General features: G+C 37.1%; 1 protein-coding gene across 2 annotated transcripts in view; it reads right to left on the bottom strand.

The window, feature by feature from the left end:
• LOC126765048 (prolyl endopeptidase) overlaps positions 1–13917 on the bottom strand; it is a 45682-nt gene that overhangs the window by 28301 nt on the left and 3464 nt on the right. The window lies entirely within an intron of this gene.

The raw sequence follows: 13917 nt of genomic DNA, 5'->3' as shown, positions 1-13917 counted from the left end.
ACGCACCGTTTTTAAACGATGTGCCTGAAAGCGAAATAATAGAAGGACTGAGTTCTTACGAAGTTTCCGCGGTTTATAAGTTCACTCGCAAAGTTGAAGGTGTTATAAAGCCCACTGGTGTTATGCTAATATCATTCAACAGTTATTCCCTTCCAAACAAAATAAACATCGCATGGAGGATGACCTCTGTGCGACCGTACGTGCCTAATCCAATGCGCTGCAGGTCATGCCAAAAATTGGGTCATACGCAAAAACATTGTAAGGGTTCCCCAACATGCGAAATTTGCAATTTCCCTTCTCCACACGATAATGACTGCATTCGAGTTATGTGTGCGAATTGTTCTGGCGAGCATCGTTCTTCGGACTATACGTGTCCAAAGTATATGCAAACCAAAGAAATTTTAAAAATAAAGACACTAGAAAAGTGCAGTTTGCACGAAGCCCTTAAAAAGTATAGAGAAAATACTTCCCTCCCTTCCCTCACTGCTAGCTTTGCACATGTGCTTCAACCTACAAAAGAGGTATCCTCTGTATCCAACACACCAACAAAAATTTCAGCCATCAACAATTCCACAAAATCTAAAAATACTCGTAGAATTGCCGACAATGACTTGCCTAGAATATCAGCGACAACTGTACCCAACAAGCCCCTTTCTTAAATCCCAAACTTTTCAGTCCAACAACAGCCTCTCTCATTTCTAACTTAAACAACTCCTTAAACTCGCTCAATAAATATACTGACTTCAACAACACTACTACCAACACTACCGTGCAGTCTAATCCACCTAATCACGAAAGTCTCTTTCCAACAACAAGCAATTCCAACGATAATAAATACTCTACTCAACATACTGAACAAATAGAAATTGACTCTGAATAAATACGCTTAGCGTTTACTCTCTTTTGAACTAGTACTCAATTGGTGACACTCAGCTTCAACTGACTGCTCATACGAGTTGATATTCTAGCTCTCTTCTGTTTCCCTTTTTCTTTTTTTCCTACATAGATCTTATGATTCCATTATTGCAATGGAATTTAAACGGCTACACTAATAATTACAATGAGCTTCAATTATTAATACAAGATCATGCCCCAGCTATTATACTATTAAATGAAACTCACATCTCTTTCAACTTGTCGGCTTTTACTCCTAAGCAGTACATTGGCATGTTTCACAATCTTCCACATATTAGCACAGGTAAAAGAGGTATTGCGATTCTCATAAGAAGAGATATTCCACACAAAATTAATGCCATTCAATCCAACTTGCTGGCTATGTCGATCGAAATTATCTTAGTTAAAAAAATCACCATTATCTATATTGCACCAGATGAACATTTTACCAGTACAGACATCCTGCAATTAATCAACCAAGCTTCTGCTCCTTTAATTTTCGCTGGTGATTTTAATGCATGAAGTCCACTATGGGGCTCTCCAATAGCCAACAAGAGGGGCAAATGCATTGAAGACGCTTTACTTTCCTCTAACTTAATATGTTTGAATAACGGATCCGCGACTTTTCCACTCACTCCACTTTTTCCCATGTAGATCTTACAATGTGCACCGACACACTTGCCACAGAGTGCGAATGGAGTATACTCGACCACCTGCATGGAAGCGATCACTTCCCCATTGTACTAAAATTGCACCTAGGTTCAACAACTAAAAACCACAAAATAAATAAGGTATTCAAAACTGATTACGCTGATTGGGAGAAGTTTCAGACACATTGCGAGATAAATGGCAATAATACCCCAATATCTGACAACCCTAACCAAGAAAGTACGAGGTTAACAAAAATTATCCGTTCAGCAGCGAATGTTAGCATTCCTCATACAAAGCCAAAAGCAAGTTCAAAGAGTGTTCCTTGGTGGAATAAAGAAATCGCTGAATTGCGGGCAAAAAAACAGACAGCTTGGTATGAATACAAACGCGCTCGATCACTAGTCAACTTAATATCTTTCAGGAAAGCCAATGCTCCTTTCCGTCGTTCCGCAAAACAGGCCAAGCGTAAATGTTTTCAGGATTTCACAAGCAAAATAAATCCTTCGTCTAGTCCTAAGTTAATATGGAACGCTTTAAAAAAACTTTCTGGAGTGCCTAGAAATCTAGCCATTCAATGCGTAAAGGGGCCAACAGGTTTAGTAACCAATCCATCCGATATTTCCGAGTTATTTGCAAACCACTATTCTGAAACAAGCTCAGATATTTCATTCAGCACACAGTTTCAAACCTCTAAAACCACCACACTGTCCGATACTTCCTACTCCGTGTCCCCTCTTTCTTTTTCTGCTAAACAAATAGAAACCAGCATTTCACTGTCTGAATTCGAGTTCGTTGCATCTACCGTTAAGGGTAAGTCCCCGGGGCAAGATAAAATTTCTTATCCAATTATCAGACATATGCCAAAAAGTCTCAAGCTCCGATTGGTAAAGCTTTATAACAAAATTTTCAATACTGGTGTCTACCCCCAATTTTGGAAAACGTCCTGTGTTATACCAATACTTAAACCACACAAATCCTCCGATGAACTTGCTAACTATAGGCCAATTTCCCTCCTTCCATGTATGGGCAAAATTTTGGAAAAGATCGTGGCTAACCGCTTGATGTGGTATGCTCAGCGAAACAAGTTCATATCACCGAATCAAGTCGCCTACAAAAAAGGTCAAGGCACGTTAGATGCTTTAATCCAACTTGACTACTTCATTACTAACGCTTTGTCCAGCAAAAACCACGTGTCCGTACTATCTCTGGACTTTCACAGAGCTTTCGAAAAAATTGGAGCCCATATTATTATTCGACAACTTAGAAAATGGAAAATAGGCCAGAATATGATACGTTTTATTACTAACTTTCTCACAAACAGAAAACTCAAAGTCAACGTAAATGGTTTTCTTTCTTCAACACTCCCGCTTTCTAATGGTACGCCGCAAGGCTCACCTCTTTCAGCCCTCCTTTTTATCATTGCTTTCGATGATATTAGTAGGATGATAAAAAATTACATAGGAGTTGAGCACCAGATCTATGCTGACGATGTCCTAATCTACACAAAAGTCTCTGACGTTAATTTAGCTCAATCCTTATTTACTAAGACCAGAATTGAGACTTGGTCACTGGAGTCTTTCCTTAGACAAAACACATATCTTTCATGTATGTAGGAAGCAAAATTGCAACGGTATTTCACTAACCCACAACCAAACTAACATCGAATGTAAAACACAGCTGAAAATACTAGGATTAATTTTTGATTCTAATTATAATTTTAATGCTCACTGTAAATATGTCAGAAACTCGTTAATGTCACGATTAAATATTGTTAAATATCTCTCGTCTAAGCATTCATTTATTCATCCGAACACACTAGTCAATGTTGTCAGAGCTTTGCTAACTTCAAAAATAGATTATGGGCTCCCCATCTATGGCAATTGCTTCAAAAGCAGTATCAACCTTTTAAATGCACCTTAGCATTGCGCAATACGGCGAAGTCTCCGGGCCTTTCCAACCTCGCCAATAAAAACGATAATGGCTGAATCTGGTTTACCAACTATTCAAAATAAAATTATAGATTCTTCGCTTCAAATTCTTGCGAAAACGGCTGAGAACACCAACCCATTACTAAATACAACTATCACCCATGCCACGAAAAAAAGAAAAATTCCAAGAATACAATCGGCTATTTCGAGATGCTTAAGTTTCGCTGCAGAAAATAATATTTTACGTAACGCAACATGCAAATTCACCACTCGACATCCTCCCTGTCTGATCAATGATAAAATACTACAGAACAAGCTTATGTTTTTGTCCAAGCAAAACACACCAAACGAAGTCTTTCAACAAACCTTTGCTGAACTGGAATCTAATTACACAAATAATGGCTGGAAGTTATTGTTTACGGATGACTCCAAGTCGATCGATATATATATACATATATGTACATATATACAAAAACAGCCAATGGATTGTACTCCAGAAAACTCATAAAAAAGTTCTTATGAACGCAAATCTTGCCAAATTCGATTGTGCAATAAAAACAGAGCGACTTATACTTGTAAAGCCCTCAAAGGGTTTGGCGTTCGTATGTGTCAGTTTTTTTTATGACCTTTTAAATTTTTTCTTATGTTATAGTGAACGAAAATTGGGTACCAAATATGGTGTGTAAAAGCTGCTACAACCGTCTAATGGATTGGAAAACTAGATAATAGTGGTTCGCGAGTTATGTTAAACTACGTTTTTGCCAAAATGTTACAACTAAGCGAAAAAACATCAAGATAAGGAAAAAATTTAAAAGGTCATAAAAAAAACTGACACATACGAAACTAACTCAAAAGTTACTATAAAAGCCAAAATCAAAAATCTGTCAATTTGACGGGTGCGGTAAAACTAGGTATATATTTAACATCGGTAGTTCTAGTGTTAAAGAGTAACGTGGAGTACACCACCTTGCAGACACCCTGTCTAATTCTACACAATTTGGAGGTTTTACCTCGAAACAGTACGTATGAGCGCCGAATGCTCAGGTAGATCATAGTTCACCTTTTCAATACTGGACGGAGCGTGAATTGTTCAATCAGAGAATATAAAATAATGAGAAGGAGAAAATCGAATTTTGTAACATGCTCGATCGGACGGCTAACAGTGGTGAAAAACTTCCAGTAGGGAATTCACATATTTTACAGTACTACTACGATAAAGGCAAAAATGCATCTGAAGCCGCCAATAAAATTTGTGAAGTTTATGGACCCGATACAGTTTCCATTTCCACCGCACAACGATGGTTTCAACGTTTTCGTTCTGGTGTAGAGGTGGTCGAAGATGCGCCACGCTCCGGAAGGCCTGTCGTCGAAAATTGCCATAAAATCGCTGAATTGGTCGAAAGAGACCGGCATAGTAGCAGCCGTAGCATCGGTCATCGGTCATGAGTCATCAAAAATTCATTTCAATTTCAATTAAAAAAAATTCAATAAAAATACCGCAAGACTTTTTTGACAACCCATTAATTTTTACACAAATGTGGTATTGATAATTTGCGAAGAATTAGGCAAAAAAGTTATTTTCTTACCTTTTCAATAATTTTTACCTATTTGGTGTTACAAAATTAAGAAGTGCAAAATGTAGTGTGTATAGATTGGATTTTTATAGGTTTTATTTGCAATCATATTTGTTGGTATAAATTTTTGGAATTTGCATACAAAGTAATATTTATAGCCAATTTGGACTTGTACATTTAATAATTTTATTTGCTTTGACATAATATAATTTCCTAATAAAGATTTTGTATTATGCTGCTTGTTAATAGAAATTAAATGTATTACAACAATATATACAACTAATATTATATTAATCTTATGTACTCATTATTTGTACATGCACATATGAATGCACGTATGTGCGCATTTAGAAATTCAAAACGTGATTTTATCAATTATCAATAAAATACATATCCGCGCATTGATCAATGGATACATACAAATACATTTGCTTACATGTCACCAACAAAAAATATAAGCATTGTTCTACAAAAAAACAATCGTCTCAAATAGCATAAGCATCACAAGTCAATATGGCAGCCAAATTGGTGAAGCCCAGAAGTAGTAAATTTTACAACAAAAATATTTTCATACAACAAGCGTCTTTCAGCGACGATGGCAAAAGCTAAAAATCATAAATTGAACCATTTTCTCATCTTCCTTAAATAAATTAATTAAAAATACAAATAGAAATCGCATGGCATAAATTTATTCATGTTTCGGTTGGTCAATAATATTCCCTAGTTGATTATGTTAACAAAGCTGTAATTCTACATATTCCTTTCTAATAAACTAAACACAATGTTAGTATTTCACAGAGTGAATTCCCCCGTTTTTTTTTTTTTTTGAGGTGAATTACCCGGTTGAAATATTACAAATGTTAGCTGTCGACCCTACACCTTCTCATTGTTTTAAGATCTCCGGTTCAGTGTCCTGAATAGCGTTGTGTGGTTGACTGTGATCGTCCTCTGATCGAGTCTAAGTTTTTTTAGCATCAGCATGTTTATTCCATCTGGGATTTGGAAGATTTAGCGTTGTTCATGACACTCCGGACCTCCTAATAGGTGAAAGAAAGTGGCGTACAGTCTCTTGGCATCTTGCGCAGCCGTTGAGTTTGGCTTTGTCTGTCGAAGGGTGCAGTGTGAACTGCCGGCTAAAATGGTTTGCGCAGTCACAGGAAGCAAAGCCATCGAACTGAATTTCAACTCGGTCATCATGTCTCCTCGGATAAAACAAGGCCTTGACAGTAGGTCAAAGCTTACTAACACCGGTGGAGAGGTTATAACACTTTATATGCTCGATCCATTATATCAGCTTGTGTTGATTTTCCATTTGGCGATCGCTTGTTCGGAGATCACAGGGCTCGACATTGCGTAAGGTGTCGCGCTAGGAAATTGAAAGTATGAAGGAAGCGGCAACAGCTGCAATCACCTTGTGGCCTTGACTTTCGCCAACGGTTACATTCGTGGGAATGGGTAGTGCGATGATGATCGGTAAATTTTGTGAGGATGTCCCAGTTAGCTTTATTAAAGTTAACGAAGGTGCGGGTGTCTACGAAATTAAAGTCGGAAGGTTTCTCGATCGAGATTATTATGGGCAGATAGTCTGAACGAGAGCTTCCATAGGTCACCAGGTTATGCTATTAATCAGATCGCCACTGGCAATGGTAATATCAATCGAGCTTTACAAGTGCCCATAATTCTGGTGTATTCGCCGTTCATTGAGCAGAAAGACGAATCGTCTTATCTGTTTTGCGGACTCCTTCCCTCTACGATCGTTGAACAGTCAGGAATACCAAAAATCGTGATGCGCTTAAAGTCGCCTAGTAATAAAACGGTCTTCACTATGAAGTAGCGCACCTATGTTCGGGTGATATCGTGTTGAGCAACATGTACAGTACAGTTACTTGTAAGAGAGCGATATTTATCGCATACACATACATATTTATCATTTCCGTTAGGATGTTAAATTGTTTTTTTTTCAATGATGAGAGTGAATTACTGCTCATTTAAAAAAATAAGAATTATTTGGGATCTTTACAAAAACCGTATAAATCCGTTTACATCCTTTAAATGTAACGTTATTAAGCATTGTGTCTCTGTCCATAGCTGTACATAAACTTTGTTTCATTGCTATACAGACAATATATTTCTCTGAAATACTGAAAAAATGTGTTCCAAAAACGAATGATGTATTTTAAAGCTCTATGGTAACTCTAACAATTCCATAAAAAACAACAACAATTTTTCTAACGGTACTTTTCCTACTGCTATAGGTAGAAGCGGAATGCTCTGAAAACCGTGTTTCATTGTTATAAAGACATTCTTACCGATCAGTGCCATTTAGAGTTATAAATTCATTTTATTAAATTGTGTTTGCTAATCGGAGAATATCGCGCAAAAGCATACTTAACGATAAATAGAAAGGATCTATAAACGCTTTGAATGGTGAGTGTTTGAGCAAGTGCGCCATTGCTTGGAATTTTTGAATGTCAGTAACAGTGGTGTGTAAATTACCTGAATAACAAAGAAAATAATAAACAGAGAACTTATTCTGGTCAAAAAAAAAAATTATTAACACTCAACAGAAAAAAGAAATTTGTTGACAGTTATCAAATAAAACGACGTCAATGCGGAAAGTGAAAAGTGAGAACCAAATTTCTGCATCTGTTTCAACAGTTTGGCATGCGGTCTCGCCTCTATTTTGCCCGAAATCATATGAATAAATACTGGCATCATGTAAAATTATAAGATAAAATAAAATTAAAATACGTTTGCGGCAAAGTAAACAATGCTCTTACAAAAAAACGTTACTATTAGTTCAACCTTGATGGTGCAGACGGCGAAAATAGTCGCGATATTTTTCAAAGCGCAATTTTATGGAAGCTTACTCATGGTACGGGCGCCTTTTCAAATTCTGGGACAGTACGTTTAGCATTCTCTTCTTGCCGAATGAAAAGTTCAGAGCACCAGGAAATATAAGAATCAAATCTGCTACTCTATATACACAGTCATCCGCAAAAGTATTTCTCTTTTCAACGAGACAACGCAAGAACCCATACGAACAGGTCAACGGAAACGTGGCTTCAAAGTAAAAATATCGATCCTTTGGAATGTCCAGCTTATTCTTCTAATGTAAGTCCTATTGAGAATATCTGTGGATGGCTGGTAAAACAGGTTTAGAGGATTATCGTCAATTTAATATGATTTCTGAGCTGAAAACCGCTATTTTGGATACATTGGCTTTATTAACCCCAGAAATGTTGTTTCATTATACCAACTCAATGCCAAATAGAATATTGGCACTTATTAATAATAATGGAAACACAATAAATTATTAGGAAAAAAAAGAAATTTGAAACACCGTTTTCAGTGCATTCCGCTTACTTGCGGAGGAAAAGAACCATTACAAAAATTGTTTATATAGAATTGTTAGAGCTTGGAGCTTTACAATAACATCAATAATTTCTGGAATGGGAAAACATTTATTTAACAATTTCACAGAAATATAACGTGTTATGGCAATGAAACAAAGTGTATTAAATAGTTAGTTCGACATCGCCCGAGCGGATAGATATACCGACATTCAAAGGTAGTATCGGCGCGGTAAACAAACAAGGTGCAGATTGCACAGCGGTAGAGGCTATTGTCACAGTATTGCGGTGCCTCAATGGAGGTCTTAAGGTCTGAAGTTCTTAAGATGGCTCCATCCATTACATGTTTTACACCTAACCAAGGTAGAAAATTTTTTTCGGTGTAGGGTTGGACCCGATGCCAGTACGGGTCAGAAGGATGCGGAGCAACCCTACTTTCAAGATTTGCTACACTGATGACAATCTTAACCTAAAACCCACCGATCACAACATGTCTAGATATCCGAAATAAACGCCCTTGGCCGGATAAAATTGGCTCATTTCCGGTGACGTAAAACCGACTGTCTTTAGTTTTTTTTAGCGATATTTTGCTAAAACAGATTTTTAAATGGCCGTTGGGAAAGATTAAGACGTTACCAATTCCCACAACAGCCGGTTCTACCGGTTTGGATCGGAAAGTTACATTAGAAAGAAGCTTAGTGTGGAAAGTCATTAGATGACAAATATACTTTTCATAACTTATAAACGAAATCGTTAGATTAGAAAGAAGTTTAGTGTGGAAAGTCATTAGATAACAAATAGACATTTCAAAACTTATCAATAAATTTTCACGCATTATAAGCTTTGCGACACAATTCGGATTACTTTGGCGGTCGGGGACAGAAAACGAATTTCGATTATAAATAGGGTATGTGCTGATAAGGGAGTCCAGAGGAGGAATATGTAAAAATAATATTTGTATTAAAAATACAAACATTTTTATAAATAATCCATGATATTTCGCAATTGTACACTTTGTATATTGAAAAATACGGGAAAACTTTAGTATACCATCCCAGTATTTCGGGAATAACATGGGTATAGTCAGATAGAAGAGGGTGTTCCAGATCAAGAAGATAAATATAATATTTGTTGATATCATAACTTTATATCTATATATGTATATTAGGGTGTCCGTTATTTACCAAATTGATTATTTTTGACGAGACGCCCGATAAACTTTTAGTTTTCCATCTAAAAAAAAATATCAGACCATGAAAAGCCCTTAATTTTCATAATAAACCTTGCCCCAAACACGATACATTTCCCATTGAAATTACATGGGATTTTGCAACTTTTTACGAATATTTTTTTTTTCTCTGGAACTTTCTCGTTTGTAGGAATAAAAAAGTCATATTCTTGTACAGAATTGAATGCTCTACAAAATAAGTCTGGACAATTTTTCGATATACTCCCTCCTTTAAAAGTTATTCAAGGTTAAAGTTAACTTCTGATTAATTTATGGAATTTTCGAACTTTTACGGCAAATTGAATTTTTTTTGTAAAATTCAATTTTTGTGGCGAGGACGTGTCCTCTAGTATTATAATAAAATCATGTTAAAATATAATAAAAACTTTATTATAAAGTTATATAATAGAATTGCTTTCTGCGTTGGCGGCCTTCGAGCTTGAAAAAAATAACCATGGTCGAGCTAATATTCAGGGTGACTGAAGTACTTTTGCGTAGTACTCATTTAAAAATCTAAGTATTAGATTACGTAATATTATTACTTAATATTACTTAGTGGTTTACTAAATTTAAATAAGAAAATATTATATGCATGGCAAGTTTTTTATACCTATTTTAAATTGAAATATAATTTACAGACGCTTGTTTTTATTAGAACTAAGATTGCTAAATAAATAAAGAGGAATTATTTATTTATTTATTATTAATCACGCCAATCGGCTATATACAAAGAAGTATAACAAAAAAGAAGGAAGAAGGCATATAAGTATTTAAACGAGACTTAATTGTGAACATTGCACAAATCAATGTCTTGGTGGATCATTACTAGATCATTACTAAGATTCTACTAAACTTTAAGCTCATTTAACCTAACTCTCACGAGTACAACCACGCATACTAACGTATTAACATCAGGAGAGTGCATTTTGACTAGGTTTGATCACAAATCACACATTAATGATTCATTATTAACCCCTTAACCCTTGAGCATACGTACAACCAAACATATTAATATCTTGATAATATCTATTGACTAAGTTTACAACCCTGCTCCTTGGTCCACCCCGCACGTAGTCCTTCGAAGAGTTGACTGTTTTTAACAGTCTGTGCGACTTCAACCCAGGCATACGGCCTACAAGGCCGAATTGTTCCAAAATTTCCGGAGAGTCGATTAATCCATTTAGTGATTTAAAAGCAAACAAAACACCAAGGTCGAGTACAGCCTTACGAACGTATTACCATTCCTGAAGTCATCCCCACATCTGAATATGAACCCAAGTGTCCTGTAGGCCTGTGATGTAATTTTGTATATGTGCCCGGCGAAATTTAGTGTTGTCTGTCGAGATCGTATTCTTGAAGGCGAAATTCACCTGCTGCAAAACAAGTTTCTCAAACAGCTTTGCCATTGCCGGCTGTATGCATATTGGCCTGTAGTTGGACACCTCAGATCTCGACCCTGCCTTGTAAATTGGACATATATACGAGCGTTTCCATGCCGACGGAAAAATACCCATCTCCAATGATTAACTAAAGATGTGGGTTATTGGTTCGGCAAGTCCGACTGCAGAGCTCTTCAGTAATATGTTCGGTATTCCATCTGGTCCGGCTCCCTTATTTTCACCTAGTTTGCACATTTGCTCGTACACTTCAGCGAAGCGGATGATGAGTTCCGATAATTTCACATCGTAGCTAGTCGATGTTTCCACAGCTTGAGCTGCGGGCATTGGTTCCCCATTATCATTAACTTTCTCCGCATAGATGCTACCAAAGAACGACGCAAACAGATTGCTCACTTCCCCACCCGTCGTAGCTACGCTATCTTTCCACGACACGGAGGATGGAATATCCATATTTTGTTACGTCTCCTGCTTTTGACGAATTTCCAAAACTGACTCGAATCCACCCGTACAAGCTCCTCAATCCTGGATGTGTATGCGCTGTAACACACCTTGCCGATTCTTTTGCATTCCGACCGTAACCGACGAAAAACATTGTAGGCGTAACTGGTTTTTAATCTCTTGTATGTTGCAAGCGCATCCTTTTTCTGCTGTATTTTCCCTACCAGCTCTCTAGAAAACCAGCATGGATAATTGCTTTTCCTGTTAGTATGGACAGGAACAAATTGCACAATTCCATCGCTAGTTCTCTCGTATAGCCAGTTTACCTTTTCATCCAGTGATACTAACTTATACAGTTCAATCCAGTTACTCCTCAAAAAGAAGTAATTCAATCCCACGTAGTCCGCCTTCTTGAATGCATAAGTCGGTGCCACGTTCATTTTTAGGTTGGCCTTAACCTCAGCACGTATACTTATAGCCGGGTGGTGCTTATCTTCATCAATAAAAGCCTCGGTACTGTCCACACATAATTCAACGCTGCTAAAGCATAAGTCAAGCGTACGATCATTTACATTACGAATAAGATTATACTGTTGGCAGTTAGCCACACTCATCTCACTGTATACTATATTTGCACATTCATCTTGAGAACAGCTACTGGGGAGATTATAGTCGCCAACGATAATCAATGCACAATTGGGATATTTTTCCTTCAAATACGAAATTGTTGACATATGACCCGCATACTTATCCAACGATGACAGTGGCGGAAGATACACACATCCAACTAATAGATCGCCCTCAGTACATTTTACTTTAATAAAAACTTGCTCGACACTACTACAGTTAGTTGGCAGTAGCTAAGCATTAATACTACGCTTCACCGCAATGAAAACACCTCCACCTCTCGTGCAATTGCTTGTATTTTGATAGTATATATGTAACTTACGAATCTTTAGGCTTTTCTTTTGGCGCACGAAAAGTCTGCTTATCGACTATCCTCGGCACACCATTAATGTATCTAATTGTCTTGCTGTTATCTCCGCCCTTAGTTAGATTATCAAGCTCCGTATGTAGATTCCTGAGATGCTCTTGCTGAGCTCGAGTTCGGTGCGCCTTAAATGAGATGCCAGACTCACCAGCTGTCTTGATACGCAATAGACTCCTAGCATCTGCTACGGACTCTGTAGTTAGTAATAGCGGACGAATCTTACCTACCACAGGACGACCGAGTCTACGGAGACCAAATTTCGGACCAACCTCTGACATCTCCTGTGGTAATAATGCGACAACCTTCTCCAAATCATCCAGACATCGATCATAGCCTACCGGCTTCTCAGACTCCGGCACGTTCAAAGCAATAACCTCTCTTCCTCGCTTATTGCGATCATTTATCTACGATATTATAATGCTAGGATCCACATTAAGTGCATCGAACGATGTTAATTTATTCTCGACAGCACCGACCGTCTTTTCTAATTGCTTATAATGCTGCGAGTTTGCTCTGTTGTTCTCTGCCAACTTGTTCAAGTCTAGCCGAATCTCTGCAACGCTGGTCTGAATATTTTCAATTGTTTTCTTGAACGGTGCTAAATATTTCTCAAACATTTTCTCCAACTCCGATTTGCTTGTTGATAACGGCAAATCATTGTCGTTCTCATCACTGTCATTGACGGCCTCAATAATACTAACCTCTGAGTGACAACCAGAGCATCGCCAGCCGAAACGCAGCAATTTTCTTGAAACCATCGTCACTCAAGTCGCTGCACTTCTTGTAGAACCAATTCTTACAGCTATTGCAGCTGAGTTTCCCCTTATAATCTTGGAGCAAGTTATACACGTGTTTACTCGACGCCATGTTAACAACGAAATTATAGCGAAAAAGAGAAATTTCAGGGAATTGCTCATATTTGTTTATTATCATATGGCAGCGCTCCATTTCCTCATAATTGTTAGCACATAAATGATGTTCAGTACGAGTGCGAAAAGTAATTTTTAAAATATAAATTTCTTACTTATAGAGCAGCAAAAAGTGTAAATTATGAATTTGTTTAAATGTTTACAGTTTAATAAAATGAATTTGAAGTGAAAAATTTGAAATATTCGAATTTTTGAATTAGGTGAATAGCTCTAATTAAGCGTTTGCGGTAATTATAGCCCTATATATTTTTAATTAGGAAGACTTTCTCTTTCCAGCGGTACCTTCAGATGGTGGCGCCAAAAAAATCGGGATTGTGCCGACAGGTCCAATCGATGCTCAATTTGAAAATGTAATTCAGAAAATGCGTAAAGCTGTCGCTTTATTTAGGGATGCCAAGTTGTAAAAAAAAACACGCCACAAAACGTTTTTAAGGTAAGCAAGTAGTTTTAACCTTAACATTGAATTCGCGGTTTTCTGTTCTAGTTTAACGTTTTGGGTAAATTTTAGAATAGCTTACTTGTGGTTTTTGA

Source organism: Bactrocera neohumeralis, unplaced genomic scaffold (genome assembly GCF_024586455.1).
Source record: "Bactrocera neohumeralis isolate Rockhampton unplaced genomic scaffold, APGP_CSIRO_Bneo_wtdbg2-racon-allhic-juicebox.fasta_v2 cluster10, whole genome shotgun sequence".
Lineage (NCBI taxonomy): Eukaryota > Metazoa > Arthropoda > Insecta > Diptera > Tephritidae > Bactrocera > Bactrocera neohumeralis.
This window is presented reverse-complemented; position numbering and strand designations above follow the sequence as displayed.